Source organism: Sinocyclocheilus anshuiensis, unplaced genomic scaffold, assembly GCF_001515605.1.
Source record: "Sinocyclocheilus anshuiensis isolate Anshui unplaced genomic scaffold, SAMN03320099.WGS_v1.1 scaffold1457, whole genome shotgun sequence".
Classification (NCBI taxonomy): Eukaryota; Metazoa; Chordata; class Actinopteri; order Cypriniformes; family Cyprinidae; genus Sinocyclocheilus; species Sinocyclocheilus anshuiensis.
In genome coordinates, this window is record NW_015549662.1 from 98,658 (window position 1) to 117,493 (window position 18,836).

The window sequence follows — 18,836 nt, forward strand, 5'->3', positions numbered from 1 at the left end:
TAAGACGTTTGGCCTCTCGGAGGTATTGTAAGTTCTTGTGGTCGGTGATCACCTCAAAAGGATGCTTGGCACCCTCCAACCAATGCCGCCACTCTTCCAGAGCGAGCTTGATGGCCAGCAACTCCCGATTTCCCACGTCGTAGTTCTGCTCCGCCGGGGATAGTTTCCGTGAGAAATACACACATGGATGGAGTACGGGGAGTTCACCTCGCCATTGTGACAGGACGGTGCCCACTTCCAGGGTCGCGGCGTCCACCTCGACCACGAAGCGGAGATTGGGGTCTGGGTGTGAAAGGGCCGGAGCCGTACAGAAGGCAGATTTGAGCTGACTGAAGGCCTGGTGTGCCTCCGGGGTCCAGGTGAGGAGTTTGGCCTTCCGTCGGAGGAGAGAGGTAAGTGGTGCCGCCAACTGGCTGAAGTGGGCGATAAAGCGGCGATAGAAATTTGCGAACCCCAAGAATCTCTGCATCTCCTTGATGGTAGTCGGTTGGGGCCAGTTCCGAACGGCATCCACCTTCCTCTGGTCCATTTGCACCCCTGCAGGGGTGACGATGTAGCCCAGGAAGTGAACGGTGGAGTGCCCGGTGGGCGTCACAAAGGCAGTTTTCCATTCGTCACCCCTGTGAATGCGGATGAGATTATAGGCGCTCCTTAGGTCCAGCTTGCTGAAGACGCAGGCCCCGCGGAGCTCCTCCAAGGCGGCAGGGACCAGAGGAAGGGGATAGGCGAACTTCACCGTCTGGTCATTGAGGGACCGGTAATCGATGCAAGGTCTCAGACCCCCATCTTTCTTGGCCACGAAGAAGAAGCTCGACGCTGCGGGTGAGGTGGACGGACGGATGAACCCCTGTTGCAAGGCTTCCTGAACGTACTCCTCCATAGCGGCTCTCTCCGGGATCGACAGTGGATAGACGTGTCCTTTGGGTAAGTGGGCCCCAGGCAGCAGGTCAATGGCACAGTCCCATGGCCGGTGAGGTGGAAGGTGAGTGGCAGCGAGCTTGCTGAACACGTCCTGGAACGCCTGATATTCGGGAGGAGGAGGAGTGACATGCGATGAATCCGGGCTTTCCACCGAGGGGGAACAGACAGGGAGGTCGTTCCCGACGGAGATCGGGATAGGCAGATCCCGGAGACACTCCTGTTTACACTCCACACTCCACTTGAGTATTTCTCCGGACTTCCAGGCGATGGTGGGTTGATGTTTGGCGAGCCAGGGGCGTCCCAGGACGATGTCCACGACGGCCTCCTCCAGCACCAGTAGAAGGCGGGCCTTCATTTGATACAGGAACTATTCGAGCTGTTCATGCCAGACTGGGGAGAGAGGTGTTGTAATAATGTAAAATATGTGAAAAATAATGTGTTTTTCGAACAACCTAGTATGATGTTCTAGTACACCCCCAAAACAAAATCAAGACTTTGTAAAAGAGCATAATAGGACCCCTTTAAGTGGAGATTCCAAGACTGTTGACTTTGCAATAAAAACAGTAATTATATTAGAAAAGATAAATATGGCAGAAATGCTCTGTTTTTCTACACTGTACTTGATGATGTTCACATACCAGTTTGACTGAGTTTTTTATTTAGAGCCTTGTGAGTTTTCTTCAGTTGTGTCAGAGCTCTATGCAGAGGGAGCACATTCACATCAGAGTCAATCCTGATCTCAGTCCAGTTCTTGGTGTGTGGATGACTGCACAGAGATGAGTACATCTACAGCAGGAGAGAGAAGACTATTACATATGGAATTTGTTTTTCTATTTTTAATTACGCTAATTCAAGATGCTTCATTCATTCATTCAATATGTTCGTACGCAGGAGCTTTCAAACACAATTAAGGCAAGCCGCCCCAGGTGATTAGGGTATCCAAAGTATGGATATCACCTTTCGTCCTCAAAAGAATTGCAAAGTTCATAATTCTTGTTTTATATTGTTGAAATATTAGAGTTAAAGGATTTTACAAATGAGATTTTAGATTTCTATTTGAATCATTCCATAAATCAGAAAATAATGTCAACAGCCAAAATAAAATACTTTGTCACCATGCTGTTATGAATAAAATGTCATATAAAATCAGGTGAACAAACCCCTCTGTAAAACCCTTCAGAATATAGATAGGAATAAAACTGTAAAGTTTGGTGTGTGTAAGTGCTGCTGAAGAGATTTTTGACTCCAGGGTGCCAGGGTTGTTATAGTTAACTGAAACTAAAACTATTTAAAAAATTGTTACTTGAGTAACTTAACTAAAACTAATGTTCACTGAACTAAAATATAAAAACATAAACTTATATTATTTCAGCTAGTTGCCAAGGCAACATATTGAATAGAGGGCGGGATTTTATATTTGCGCTCCTCCCTCATCTCTCACTAGCAGCAAACTAACGGTTGGAGGGGTGTGGTTAAGCATATTCTGCCCAAGCCATGGCTCAAGCCGTCAAACTGATGTCATGAGAGAAGGAATCATAGATATATATAGGTAGATTCCCCATTCGACTGCGCCAAGCACATAGATGCGTCCGCCATCTTAACGGTCAACTTGACGTCATTCACCATAATCAACGAATATTCGAAGATGCCACAATCCTGCACAGCTGATGGTTGTAAAAACCGCCATGATTTAAATTCCAGAAGAAACGGGATAACCTTTCACAGGTGAGGTGAGGTGTTTTTAAATGTATTAACTCGATATTACAAGTTTTGAAACATTGGTAACTTATGTTACTGTTATGGTGAATGACGTCAAGTTGACCCTTCGAATATGGCGGACGGCTTACGTATAGTGGCCCATAGAAGCAGTCGCTAATGAGGCATCTACATATATCTATGGAAGGAATGCCATTCCAGAGCGGAAGCAAACGTTCAGATTTTGATTAAAGATTACCAAGACGATTTTTTTCAGTGGATTAACTTGCACGGATACATTGTTCACCTCAAGACTAGCAATGGACGCAAACAAAATTAATTTTGTAAATTTTAATTTCATGCAGATTTTAACAAATGATATTCTGCATTCTCACTAGGGATGTAATGATTCACTCAACTCACGATGCGATACGATTCACGATACTGATTTCACAATACGATTTTCTCACGATTTTTTTCCCCCAACCAAATTAGATTTAAGACCAATTATAAATGAAAAGGTGTCCTTTTATTATTGCTTGGACAAAATGCTGCACATTTCTTTGTGAAATTGTCAAATAACAAAACTAAATTGAAATTTTAAAACAAACCCCAAATCTAATCAAATAAATAACACAAAAAAACCTCTTCATATGAACAAAGGCTTTGCCTGTGGTCTTTCCATTCAAAATTTGAGGCAACCAATGCATTTGAATCACAATCCAAACAAAGATGCTGAATACATGCAGCATGAGCAGCTTTTTAATCTAAATTAGATTGTTTAATTTGACATTTTAAAACAAAAACAGAATGCTGTGACTTTAGTTTTGTGATACTATACTACATAAAACATCTACACGAAACAAAGACAGCAGACAGGCTGAATGAGAGATTCACTCTCTGACAGCAGGAGGTGCTTATGGAACAGCAGCGATACAGCATTTCCTTGACTACCGCTGTATACAAAGCAGTGCTGCGCTAATGAACACTAATATGCATTATACAAAGACAAGATGAAAAGGAAATACCATCTAAACTTTCCTAAAGACAGTCAGTTCCCCTCAGAGATACATTCATATAAACTCCCACCCCAAATGTATCTCAATTCGTTTAACATCTCAAAACGATTTGAATCATCAAATGAACACTACTTTAATATGCATTATACAAAGACAAGATGAATAGGAAATACCATCTAAACTTTCCTAAAGACAGTCAGTTCCCCTCAGAGATGCATTCATATAAACTCCCACCCCAAATGTATCTCAATTCGTTTAACATCTCAAAACGATTTGAATCATCACATATTTATATCGATGTTCAACCGGCTCGCGGTGCATCGCTACATCCCTAATTCTCTCTGATGAGGCAGATGTTGACAGACCTGAAGGAGGTGCAGATGATCGTCAGTGTGTGAGAGCTGCTCCAGCTCAGTGTTTCTCCTCTTCAGCTCAGTGATTTCCTGCTGCAGCTCTTTAATGTGATCTTCAGCCTGTTTCTCTGCTGCTTTCTGCTGTTTCTCCATCATCTTCAGCAGCTCAGACTGACATCTCTTAATGGAGTGGATCAGATCAGTGAAGAGCTCAACACTGGCCGATTTCTCATCCTCTGTGTTCCTCTAATGAATGAGATCAATTAACAGGCTCATTTATTATGTTTACATGTACTGTATATTTAAAGGGTTCACTCAAAAACGAAAATGCTCTCATCATTTACAGACATGTTATCCCCTCAGAGATACATTCATATAAACTCCCACCCCAAATGTACCTCAATTCGTTTAACATCTCAAAACGATTTGAATCATCACATACTTATATCAATGTTCAACCGGCTCGCGGTGCATCGTTACATCCCTAATTCTCTCTGATGAGGCAGATGTTGACAGACCTGAAGGAGGTGCAGATGATCGTCAGTGTGTGAGAGCTGCTCCAGCTCAGTGTTTCTCCTCTTCAGCTCAGTGATTTCCTGCTGCAGCTCTTTAATGTGATCTTCAGCCTGTTTCTCTGCTGCTTTCTGCTGTTTCTCCATCATCTTCAGCAGCTCAGACTGACATCTCTTAATGGAGTGGATCAGATCAGTGAAGAGCTCAACACTGGCCGATTTCTCATCCTCTGTGTTCCTCTAATGAATGAGATCAATTAACAGGCTCATTTATTATGTTTACATGTACTGTATATTTAAAGGGTTCACTCAAAAACGAAAATGCTCTCATCATTTACAGACATGTAATGTGAAATGTGTTTATCCATTTAATTCAGAACCTTTATTAAGCAGATTGAAATTAAGGGAGCAAGTAATTGTCACGGCCTGGGATAAATGGAGGACTCAGATGCAGAGGAGTAGTGAGGGAGGAGATCAGCTCGTGGTCTGTGCACTCCCGCTGCAAGATCAGCACTGATTGCCCAGACCACGAGCTGCCGAAAATGACAGGGCAACACGGACAACAAGAGGAGCCGAGAAGGCACCCTGAACCGTAACAGTAATTATCACAGTGTAACACCAAGTCAATTAAACTTCTGGGATATTAATCTGTCCAGTTAGGAAGCATAAGTGATTGTGAATCAGTTTCTCCTGCTTAGGTGGAAATGAAAGTGACAACATGTGCACTGGAGAGGCAACAACAAGACAACCCCCCAAAAGGGATTTTTTTTTTGCAGGTGATGGCCACAGACATTTGCTCTCTCCTTGTCCTTCCTTGTCTCTTGGCATGGAGCATAGAGGACATACCGGGAGACAGGCCGTTACATGAGGAGAGCTGGACAGGTTTGTAGAAGGGAAACAACCCAGCATCAGGACTGGTATCTGCTCTTTTGTGCAAGTAGGAACAGGAGGAGCACTGCCAGAACCCTCCAAAATGACCACCAGCGGGCTACTGGTGTGCATGTTTCTGACCAAACTGTTAGAAACAGACTCCATGAGGGTGGCATGAGGGCCAAACATCCTGTAGCGGGACCTACACTCACAGACCGGCACTGTGCAGCTCAATAGGCATTTGCCAGAGAACACCAGAAATGGCAGGTCCTCCACTGACATCCTGTTCTCTCAGATGAGAGCAGGTTCAGACTGAGAACTTGTGACAGACATGAAAGTGTCTGGAGATGCCGTGGGGAATGTTATGCTGCCTGCAACATCATCCAGCATGACCGTTTTGGTGGTGGGTCAGTAATGGTCTGGGGAGGAATATTCTTGGAGGGTTGCACAGACCTCCATGTGCTCTAGCAGTACCCTTACTGCTGTTACGTACTGGGATAAAATCCTCAGAGCTGCGGTCAGACCTTACACTGGTGCAGATGGCCCTGGGTTCCTCCTGGTGCATGACAATGCCCGGCCTCATGTGGCCGGAGTGTAAGGCAGTATCTGGATGATGAAGGCATTGATGCCCTTGACTGGCCCTTGTGATCCCCAGACCTGAAGCCAAATGAGAACCTCTGAGTTGTTAGGTATCAGAGCATCCAAAGCCGGCAAGTAGCACACAGGCTGTCCAGGAACTCACTGATGCCCTGATCTAGGTCTGGGAGGAGATCCCAGAGGACACCCAGCCTGTGCCCTGCAGTGTTTGCCCACGGTTCTGCACTCTTATTCCAAAGCACCTAGTGGCTTTCCCAGTGGCTCTGGTTGTGGATCTGATAGCCTTTCTCTTTGCCTCCCTGGTGTTGCCTAGTAGTGTAAACCAGTGGCGAGCGGTAACTTTCTTAACCAGGCATGCTGAGTCCTAAGATTAAGATCCCCCCCTCCTAGGGATGGGCGATATGTTATCGTTTGTGATATACCGTTAAAAATTCTCCTCACGATAAAAATTTGTCTCCTCGCGATAATAACAATAAGCATAGTTTATGACGTAGTTCCGTTCGCGACCCATTCACCGCTCACGTGCGGAGCGATAACAAGCATGGCGGAAGGCGGACGTGAGGCTGAAGAGGAGCTTGTTGCTAAGCAAGGAGCTACCTCCACAATTTGGAACTGGTTTGGTTATAGAAAATCAGATGCGGAGCAAGCGACCGTAATATGCAAGGTTTGCAGAAAAACAGTGGTTTTTTGTGCTCCAGGGTCACATATATTATGTGCATTTAAGATTAAATAAAAAAAAAAATTAAACATTTTTTTAGTTTAATCTATTATTTTAATTCTAACTGAACTCTCATTGTTTTTCTTTTTACTTTTTTGTTTGTTTTTTACTGTATTATTTTATTGTTGTTTTGCAGAGAGAAGCATGAGGGATATCAGGATTGACAGAGCTGTGGGAGTTTGTAAGAAGATTGTCAGTGTTCTTCGCACAGCTGGAAAAAGCAGTGAGCACTCAAAGATGCTCAAGTAGAACTTGGCCTTCCTCCACACAAACTTGTGACTGAATCGGCAACACGATGGGGATCAAGGCAGAAGATGATTCAGCGGATGCTTGAGCAAGAGAAGGCCATAGAAGCTCAGAGTGCATCTAAAAGGCAGAGGAAGAGTCTTGGAAGTTTTTTCAAGAAACCAGTTGCTGAGATGACCAGTGTTTCTGAAACAGAGAAAACTGAGGCTGAATTAAACAACTACTTGCATGGGCCACTTGCAGATGGTGAAAGCAATCCCCTTAGGTGGTGGAAGGTACACGAGGTGAATTTCCCTAACATCAGTCGTTTAGCGAAAAAGTACTTGTGCATCCCCTGCCACAAGTACACCCTCAGAGAGGGTGTTCAGCGCTGCTGGAAATGTAGTAACATGCTAAAGGTCTCTTCTGAAACCAGCTACAGTGAATATGTTAGTCTTCTTGACCAAAAATCTTAAGGCGTGAGCCCTGTTCTCTTTGTGAAAGCTGCTGAATCACATACTTCACTAGTAAGTGTTATATAACTTGCACTACCAGACATTTTCATGTCAGCCTCATTTCTACATTTTGTTTACAAATTAAAAGTATACTGGTGTTTACAGTTTAATTGAACTTTATTTAAATTTAATTTATTGATTTGTTTTTTATTTGTTATGTGTGTTTTGCACTATTTTGTAAACTAACTGAAGACATAGTTGGGATCGTTACTTTTTGATACAATGTTTGCACTATTTTTACAATTTGTTCCATGGGACAAGAGTGTTGAAAACTTAGACTACCTAATTGATGTGACCAAAAATCTTAAGGTGTGAGCCCTGTTCTCTTTTTGAAAGCTGCTGAATCACATACTTCACTAGTATGTGTTATATAACTTGCACTACCAGACATTTTCATGTCAGCCTCATTTCTACATTTTGTTTACAAATTAAAAGTATACTGGTGTTTACAGTTTAATTGAACTTTATTTAAATTTAATTTATTGATTTGTTTTTTATTTGTTATGTGTGTTTTGCACTATTTTGTAAACTAACTGAAGACATAGTTGGGATCGTTACTTTTTGATACAATGTTTGCACTATTTTTACAATTTGTTCCATGGGACAAGAGTGTTGAAAACTTAAGACTACCTAATTGTTGGTAGCATGTTCCACATACGTATTTTTTTTACATTCTAAGAGTGTCATTGACTGTTTCACGGTGAACTTTAATTTATCAGGTTACTTTAGTGTAATTTGTTGCTTTATTAGGATTTATTTGCAGTTGCACTCTTTTGTCATTTTGAAACCCAACTGAAGACATGGTTGGAATTGTTACTTTTGCTGTTTGCACTATTTTTGCCACTGTTTGTACCATGAGAGTATAAATAAATACAGAATCTGTGTTTACATTTTAAACTTGATGTGTTTTTAAAAATGTGTAGTTGTAATGTGATGTTTTTCAGCACAGTTACTGGAACACAACTTAAACATAACATAATCTGCTATTTTACAGAAGAAAATTATTTCTGCAAAGGCTGGTGTTTGGATATCGTCATTGATATCGTTATCGCAATAAATACCAGAAATTATCGTGATACATTTTTTTGGCCATATCGCCCATCCCTACCCCCTCCTCATTGGCTTTTAGGACACACTCAAAGAGGGATTACAGAGGACAAATAAGAAAAACTGTGGCAAGTGTCGTTTTAAAAGTATGCGCATTTCCTACCTTACTTGTAAATGAAATTCATCTCCAATCCTTCTTCTATCATTTTAGGTTTATCCATTATTCGAATGCTAGAAAAACATATAGTTGGTTTTCCAAGTAAAAACCACTAAATAACGTTTACACGTTGTTACATAATGACACACAGTATTCAGGGGTTGGGGATTTTATATAAAATTTATAAACTTTTTTTTTAATATTTTATAATTTTATTAGTTTACTCAGGCATGCTGCTAAATAACCTATATCTTCAACATATATTGGCTATGACCAAAAATGTAGGAAGATTAGTTTTCAGTGCACTTTCCAAATTTTTTGCTTGAGAAAGTATGAAAATATAGTTACTATGTTTTTTATTTGATTTAGTCAAAATGGTTTTGCATCAAACAATGTGATTTTCGGCAATCCAGATCTGGCAGCAACAGCGCATTTTTCCTCTTGGGCGAGCGTTTCGCAGAACGCTTACCTTGTGCATCAAATCACACGCATGCCAGCAAACCAATGAGAATGCGCTATAATCTTGACGAGTCACAGCAATAGAGCGGAGGCGCCAAAGCTGCTGTGAATCCACTTTCCCTTAAGCTTTTATAACTGGCACAGATTTACAGAAAATTACTTGTCATAATTTGACGTACTTATTCCTAACACTTTATTAAGCTTAAAGTTACATCTCAAATAACAAGGGATCAAATCAAGTTTATATTAATTAACCCACAAATTAATTCTCTCAGATGGCCTGGGTATGTGGAGCATTCGCAGCTTATATGGACGGAATGCCACTGGTGAAACACTTTGCAGAGCGATCGCCCAGCAAATCCTCTGCAGCCCACCTCCAGAGGCTCTCAGTGAGTTTGCCAGCCCTGCCTTCTGCACTCTTCAACTATCTCCTGGTACTTGGCACACTTCCTCTCACTGGCCTCGTCCATGTGCTCTTCCCAAGGCACAGTGCGCTCCAGCAAGAGCAATTGCTTGGTGGAATCTGCGACATTAATCATGTCTAGATGAAGCTGTGTGGTTATTATTCTGGTTAGGATCTGCCAAGATCCACCTCCAGTTGCCAGTCAGCAGCAGTAGTGAGGAGGCCAGACTTTGATCTCGGTTGTGAATGGGCTTTCGTTCCAGCTCTGAGAAGCTTGGTGGTCTTTGGCTTGTGGTGGACCTTGATGGAATTGATGGCTGTGCCTTTGCTCTCAGCAACTGCCTTAAGCACCTGGTCATGGCGCCAGCGATAGCATCCATCTCCAAGGGCTTTTGAGCAGCTACTAAGGTTCCTGGACTCCCTACTAAGCTACTAAGGTTCCAAGGACTCCCCTTCCTGAACAAAAGAGACAGGTGTCTCGATTTTGCCCCATACATGGAAGTTTGCTGGACTTGGTAGGACATCATAGGCAGTTTGGACTAAGAACTTGATATTATAGAAGTCTGCTTTCCAGATGTCGGCCCAGGTGATCTTACGTTGCAGAACATTTTCCTCCCTTCCATTAACTGACATCCAATGTGTGATTTAAGTGTTCCCTTAATTTTTTGAGAAGTGTATTATAATGCATAGTCAATTTTACATTGTCTTAACTTCCACTCACTTTTCTCAGCTCTACTGAGTGCTGGATTTCTTGAATCTTCATCATTCTGTCCTGGATCATCTGTTGCACAGCTGTCTTTTTCTTATCCAGCTGATTCTGCATAAACAGAAGAACACATTTATGACTGAATTTAGCTTTCCACCTTCTGACAAAAGTCTTATTTGAATATTGATTTTGAAAATCATTTAAAGACCCCATGAGCTGGTTGTTTTGTATCTTTTAGTCTATGTCTGACATTTTTAAGGGTAACATATGCTGGGTAACAAAATTCACAAAATCAGCTTTTAACAGATGTAGTGAAATACTTTTGGCTTTTAAAAAAGGACATGTTCTTTAACATATCAACACACAGGAAAGATGTATTTCATGGGATCTTTATAGTGTTTTGTTTGTATCTCTTGCCTTCTTCTGTTGACTCTCCTCCTCTACAGGAACAGTGTTGTGAGTCCTGTGGTCTCCTTCAGTGCAGGACAGACACACACACGCCTGATCATCTCTGCAGAACAGCTCCAGAGGTCTCTCGTGTTTCTGGCATATATAATCCTCCAGATTTTCCACAGCGTTGATCAGTGTGTGTTTCTTTAGACGTGGGACTCTGTGATGAGGCTCCAGGTGAGTCTCACAGTAAGAGCTTTGACACGTCAGGCAGGACTTCACGGCTTTCTGCTTTCTTTCATCACAGAAGTCACAGAACCCCTCAGATCTTTCTGGATTGAGCTTCTCCTTTAAGGTGAAGTATGTTTTTTCTGCGACACAAGTGTCACTTAGCGAATTTACAAAAATAAAGCATATTTTCAAACAACCTTGCAAAGGTTTTTGTGAAAAAAATTTCACAAGTCGTGCCTCCCCCAACTCAAGCATCACAAACACAGCTCATACGGGTGTTGTGAAGGCATGTCTCAGGTAAAAGTAGGCTACTTTCAATAAAAGGTCCAACATATTGGGATACTTTTAGCTGTGTTCCTATGTGCTGTGTGAGAAGCTTAAGCAACTGAGAAGGCTAACACTGTCTAGAGCAGGCGTGGCCAGTGTCAGCCCTGAAGAGCCACACCCCTTGTCCAAATACCTGCACTTGCGATCTTTGCACTTGACCAATTGACTACTTATATGATGTATTTTCTGTATTTGGTCCAAGTGTTCAAGTGAGCATGAAGACCACAAGTATGTGTAGAACTTTTCATTACCTGATAGGACACATTTATAGTGTTGTAAATAATGCAAATTTTTACAGAGCTTTATCTTTATTTTCAATACTTTGCCTTTTAAAATCAGCTTCTAAATATCTGTTCAGTAGTCCCTGTAACAGATGACACTGTTTAATTTTGTGGTGCTTCTAATTAAGTGATAAAAAGCAGTTGCAAATGTTGTACAAATTATCACCACTACTCATTTGCACCAATAAAACATGCAACTCTTTGTTTTAGTTCCAAATTATATGTAATATCTAACTGTTATTAATTTTTAACATACATTGGAAAGGTTTCCGTGACCTCTCGCAAGATCTCGGCAAAAAATGTCACGATTTATTTTAACAACATGATGCATGATGGGATACACTAAGCCTTGAATACCGCTCCGGAGCGTGGATTTAGTGTGCGTTAAGGGCACTGCGCTTTGGCATTTTTAAGACCTGGGACCAGTGTTGCCAACTAATTTTCAGCGGAAGTTGCTAAAGGAAGATTGATTTGTTGCTAAAAGTTGCTAAATGACGCGATGTCATTGCGCGGTGACGTCATTGCGTAATCACGATGCAAAATTGTGTCACTGCATCAGATCTCAGCAAAAAATATAAACAAATGTATATATGTTAATTTAGATGTGTTTATAAAAAATATAAATGCATAATATAATATTAAAATATAAATAACTAATTTTAAATACAACATTGAATTATTAAACACTTTCAAATTTTTTAACAATTACAATTTAAGTTTATTTTTATTAGCTAGTAAACTAGTAAAACTACTCATTCTGAACAATTATAGATTTAAGATTGTATTAGTAGTTCGTATGCTACACTCTAAGAAAAGTCTGTAAAAATAGGGCAAAATCTATTAATATGAAGGAATTTTCCATAATTATTATTCACACGTTTTTTTACCTACATTTTAAATTACGCATTGTATTTTGTGTTTTCGGGTTACAGGGTTACAATGGATAACGAATAATGTCCTGGAAAATTACTACCTTTTTCATTTTTTTTAGATATTTTTCTTACCGTGCACTGATCAACAAACTCAAGTACAAGCTACTAACAAGGTGTATCATAAATGAACAATTATTCAATTATTATTATTATTATTAAATTAAACAATTGCTAATAGCAGCCAACTTAATTCATGTGAATTGTGTACTGCTAGGCACCTTTGGTTTCCTCTTTTTGTGTAATTTAGATGGAAAATGTGTGCCTTTTTTATCGTTTGAGTCACTTATCAGGCAAAATCTAGTAATATGAAGGAATTTTCCGTAATTATTATTCACACATTTTTGTACCTACATTTTAAATTACGCATTGTATTTTGTGTTTTCGGGTTACAGGGTTACAATGGATAACGAATAATGTCCTGGAAAATTACTACCTTTTTCATTTTTTTTAGATATTTTTCTTACCGTGCACTGATCAACAAACTCAAGTACAAGCTACTAACAAGGTGTATCATAAATGAACAATTATTCAATTATTATTATTATTATTAAATTAAACAATTGCTAATAATAGCCAACTTAATTCATGTGAATTGTGTACTGCTAGGCACCTTTGGTTTCCTCTTTTTGTGTAATTTAGATGGAAAATGTGTGCCTTTTTTATCGTTTGAGTCACTTATCAAAAGTTGCTAAATGTTGCCAAAAACATTTTTTTAAATAGCTAAATTTGTTGCTAGTTGCTTTTGGAAGAAAAAGTTGCTAGGGTAGTCTGAAAAGTTGCTAAAACAATCAACAAAATTGCTAAGTTGGCAACACTGCCTGGGACAGTCTTGCGCACTTACTTCCTGTCGCGCGCACGCGCTCTCAATTGGCCAAGACCACAAGTGTGGATATTTGGAAAAAGGGGACAGTCCTGCAGAGTTTCGCTCCAACTCTAATAAAACACACCTGAACCAGCTAATCAAGGTTTAAAGTGGAAGTGAAGCAGTCAGTCAAGTTTAAACTATTTAGTAAACTGATTTCCACTTTAATTAAAAAATATACAGTATAACAAAACACGATTAATGTAACCGTTTAAAAGAAAAAAGGATATTTTGTTATAGCTTTTGAAGCAAGGGCACCGCCATCTTGTGATTCCACAGCGTGTGACGTAACGGGGTTGGTTCGCTCCATTGGCCAGTGAAGTAATATAAGCATTTCCTTACTTTTTGAACACATAAATGTTATTTTAACACACAAATGTGTTTGGGTTTCACCATAATTGCATGAATATCCAACACTAAACTGTCTAAATCACTAAGTTTTGATCATAGTATCCCAAACATTGTTTTCATAACGTGAGGCGCAACATGACGTAAACAAACAATGCTTTATATAATAATTGGTTTGCTCTGTTGGCCAGTGAAGTAATATAAGCATTTCTTTACTTTTTGAACGCACGCTTGTTTTGAAATTGAGGAAGATGAACTTAAAAGGACTGTTGAGCCCATAAGAAGTCCAATTGCTTAAAGGGGTCATATGATGTTGCTAAAAAGAACATTATTTGGTATATTTGGTGTAATGAAATGTGTTTATGCGGTTTAAGGTTCAAAAAACACATTATTTTCCACACCGATACAGTGAGGGGACCGAGCAGTATAACCGTTTCAGGTGGAAGAAGTTATGAACCTGCTGGTTTGGGGTGAAGAGCGGGTTGGAGACAATACGTGTTTACGTAGATACTTGTCAAGACAGTGATTCTGACATAATTTTGTGTGCATTTGCTCAAGAAGATGTGAAAGAGGACTCAATTTGGTACGTGCGTGCTGTCTGATCTCTGGTTTTTAGTGTGTGTGCTCTAGAGGTCTGCTACCTGACCCAAGCCCGACGGATCCCGAAATACTTTCGGGTTCGGGTTAATGTTTAACGAATAGCTTCGGGTTCGGGTCGGGCTCGGGTTTATAGCTAAACTAAAACTATATGCAGTAGGCTACGCTGCTTTCATAGACGCACACACACACTTTAGTGCACACGACAACACAGCACGGAAACTTTTATTAGTAAAATAGCTTCGACAGGCTACTGACTCGCAACTTTATATTTCTCTGCAATGAGGGGGTAAAATCGCTGTTTTTGAAGTAACTAAGCCTCATTGTTTGTAGAGAGAGGCGCGCAGACGCAGGTTCACACAAGCAACTTTCATCCCTCTCTCTCTCTCCCTCTCTCTCGCTAATTCAAATAAAATATATAATTAATTAATTCAAATAAATGCGATCTTACCACACTGCATCTCTGTGTCTGATTTAAAGCAGGCCGAATGCTAACGAGCCTTAACTGATGAAAATGACCATAATTTGCACGATGGAAGAATTATCGTGGAGTTCTCTTTAGCGCTGTCTCGCGCTTGAATGGCTTAAAACACTTTAATGTTTAACTGGCAAAGCTTAAAACAGTGATAAACTGTAAAAGAATAATAAAAGAATGATAAAGTTTCTTGAGGAAGCAGCACAAGCCCGATCGTTGAGATTGGAGATCAATGATTAGTTAAACACTGGAGCGTCCTGTTAACAGCAGGTAAACTAATTGTATTCGCAGGTGAACATAAAATATCATACATACCACAAATGGTGAAAGAGCCAGTGTAATGCAAATATGTCTGAAAGGTCTGACATAACAATAAGATGCGACATGAATGGTATTATATTAAGCATTGTTTGTTGACGTCTCGTTGCGCCTCGCGTTATGAAAACTATAGGATACTACGATCAAAACTTAGTGATTTAGACAGTTTAGTGTTGGATATTATTAAAGTGGAAATCAGTTTACTAAATAATGTAAACTTGACTGACTGCTTCGCTTCCACTTTAAGGTTTAGTAGAAGGCAGGCAGGTGAGTTTTTGTCAAGGTTGGAGCAAAACTCTGCAAGATTGTGGCTCCCCAGGACCAATGCTGGCAACCCCTGGTCTAGAGCAAATGAGAACATCTCACTTTATTATAAACCTATCCAATATATCTGCACAGGACACATTTTTTTACATGATCCGCCACAACCATTTGCACCTGTTTACACTTGCCAATCAAAGTACTTTTTGAATGGGTGCATGATGTTGTTGTATTGAAGAATCCATTATAGTGTGTTGCATCACAATGCCCTGTTTGCTTTGACATATGTCATGACCTGTATAATCTCTGCATAAGGTCTAAATGCAGCGAATTTTGGCTTGCACTCCTGTAACCAAAACTAAACATCTTTTCCCATGTGGCATGTCATGGTCCCACACCTACTAAAGTACCTCTGGATCCACCTGCTATATAAGCCACACCCCAAACATCTTGCTATAGGGAGAGTTGGAAAGAGATTGGCAGATCTGAGCAGACTACTCTAAATGTTTTGATGGTGTATGAGAGTCTCAATGTTTACACTTTTTAGATAGATAAACTCATGAATGGCATACTAATAGTAGTCAATGAATACTAAACCTTGGTTAAGAGAATTATTATTATTATTATTTACATAAAAAAATACTTATTTCACCTTTAAAGTGTTGCACAACCTCTCTCAGTGTTGTATTAATCTTGAGATGAGGTCTTCTGCTGAACTTTTCTTTACAGAGTGGACAGAAGCAGGTCTGTGTGTTTGTCCAGCACTTCTTCAGGCAGGTTCTACAGAAGTTGTGTCCACATGGAGTGGTGACTGGATCAGTGAACACATCCAGACAGATGGAGCACTGGAGCTCCTCATTTAGAAAACTACTGGAGGATGCCATGACTGAAAAGACAAATTATGGTAACATATAATCTACATTACTGAATTGAACAATAGGGATAATACTAATTAGGTGTGCTAAGTATTTTTAAAATATTGCTGGCTGATGTGGCCTTGAGTTTGGCTGGCCATATGGGCATGTACAGTTCTTCAATAACTATATGCCATGACAAGTTTGGTAGAACTTTAGCAGTTAAATTCTTACGGTGCGTTTCCACTACAGCGTCAATTCTGCGCTCAGTGCCGCTGGCAACACTAAAACGCCACTGCTTTGGGGCGTTTCAAACTTAGGGCAGAGCACACCTCTGAAAACAATGTTTACACCCCGTTTGTGTTTCATCATCTTTTTACGGCAGTTCGCAAACTGAACACAAGAGTAAAACGAACCAAAAATAAAAGGCAAAATAAAATAAAATCTTATCAGATTTTCCTGTGGTGTGAGGTGTGTTAAGAGTGACTGAATCTGCTCTGAAGAACGTCGGAGGCGCCCCAATCGCGAATCATAAATATTCAACGTTGAATATTTACGATCAGAAATCCTGATGTGTGGGAAGAACCCCGAGGGCAAACGCGTGTACGATCTGGAGATTATCACGTGAAACGAAACAATATCCAATCAGAAAGCAAGCTGACAGAAGACAGAAGCATAACAAATGCAGTCATCGCAATTTCTTCCTGCCTATCATCCGCCATGTTTATTCTCAAATCTCGAGAGATTTTGTGAGATTTCCCGTGTTTAGAGTCGGGACTCTCGGGACTTGAAAATCAGTTGGTGTGTGGTGTGCTGTCTTTGTCACATCGCGGCGCGGCACACCACACACTATAGGAGAAAAATGGTTAAATCTAGGATTTTTTTGTCCTCATGTTTGTGCTCTCTCACATTTTAAAAATCTTTTAGTGTGTACCCAGCTTAATCCACCAGTTCAGCAAACACTCGGAAACATACGTCAAAATCTTGCCTTGCCTACTTTTCACAGTGATTGGTTGTCACCCGCTGTTTTTCGCTCGATATTTGCATAAAGTCGAGGAATGCCCAACCTTTTTGACACTCAACGCTTTCAATCCCATAATGCACCGCGCGAGCATTTAAGCTCAACTTCCATAGGAATGATTTGAAAACGCTCGCTCCGCTTCGCTCGCTACGTGCCAGTGGAAACGCACCATTATCATTCACTCTTGTAAGTTGTTCGAACTTGTGGGTCAACTTGTAAATGATCACTTTCGAAAAACAAAGTCAATTCATGATCATATCCATGCTTGTGTTTAATCTCATACAATGATAAAGGTAACAAAACAAATAGATAATTTTGTTGAAAAACATACTTATATGTAGAAAGATAAACTAACAATTGCTATTTTTTAAATCAAAGTACAAAGTACTTCATTGTCATCTCTGTAGAAGAAATAACGATTCTGAAACTGAATATGTGTTTCTGGGAATTTGCAATAGAACATTACAACATTATTTCATAACACAAAATCCTTTCTAAATACAACAAGGGTGCGTGTTTTTAATTTTAGTCCACAAAATATTTCTTACTGCAAAACCTGTATAGTAAACACCATTAAATTACCTGTACTGTATTTTAAATTAGTTTAATGTATTTATGATTTTTACTTGTTTTTATTTGACTATGTTCATTGTGCCTGCAATTCACGTACTTTCTGTTTCTAAAGTCTTTAAGTTGTGACACGAGAGCACACATCAAACTTCGCTTTACAGCTAGTTAAGTTACATCAGTAATAACATTCTGATACTATTTCAGAGTTTTAAACTAGTAACTAAGCTCTTACATTTCCAACACTTACCTCTGAGTAAATATCGCCTGCGATCACAAGATTCGGAGTCACTGAATAACTATTTAGCTTGAAGAGGCATCTGTTTAGTTTTACTTTCAATGAAGTCTTTCACTCACGTGCAGTGATGTCATACAGTAGCTCCACCCAAAATCATAAATATGCAACAGTTCCTAATTCATCCCTGCAGGGTGTGTAATAGTTTAATAAACTTTTAGAATATCTTGTTTTGTTTAGTTCCTATTTTGATGACGGTAGTAACATATATCACAGTTTTAACATACAAACAATTTAAGTTAAACATGATAAGGCAGATATAGCACACAAATGCAGTCTTGTTAAGGATGGTTTCTTAACTAGCATTTTATGTAACCTTAAGGCACACAATCAAATAATATTTTTGCACTTTTTACACTTTTTAGACACCACTGAAGATGTGCTCAGTGAAACCACAGCTGAAGAACAACATGAGTGATGATGATTATGTTATTATTCCATAAGGTAATTGTCTTTAATTTAATTTTTGTACATTTTCATGACATTCATCTGCTATGTCAGTACCTGATACAAGAAAGATAGTAGATGCTTCAGTTCTCTTCCATTTCTTTTTGCTTTACATTTGTTGCAATATAATTGATTTTTGACTATTTACTGTGTTCATTTTCAGACTTGACAGTCGTGAATGAGCAAAGTGAAAAATTTAACACAATGAAGGAGAAACATCAGCATCAGAAACCTCATAATGTCGTAACTGAACAGAAGTCTTTCACTGGCCATAAACATGGAAACGGTTTCATTCAGAAAGGTATTAAGCATCACAAACCTTATAAATGCCCTCAGTGTTGGGAGGAGTTTTGCACATAAAGGAATCCTTAAAGGGATTGTTCATCCAAAAATGAAAATTAGCCTATGATTTATACGTTGCGTGCCTTATTCT

At 39.8% G+C, this 18,836-nt stretch overlaps 1 pseudogene; it reads right to left on the bottom strand.

The window, feature by feature from the left end:
* Positions 1-1,442: 1,442 nt before the first annotated feature.
* Positions 1,443-17,984, bottom strand: LOC107660293 (tripartite motif-containing protein 47-like; annotated as a pseudogene).
* Positions 17,985-18,836: the final 852 nt, after the last annotated feature.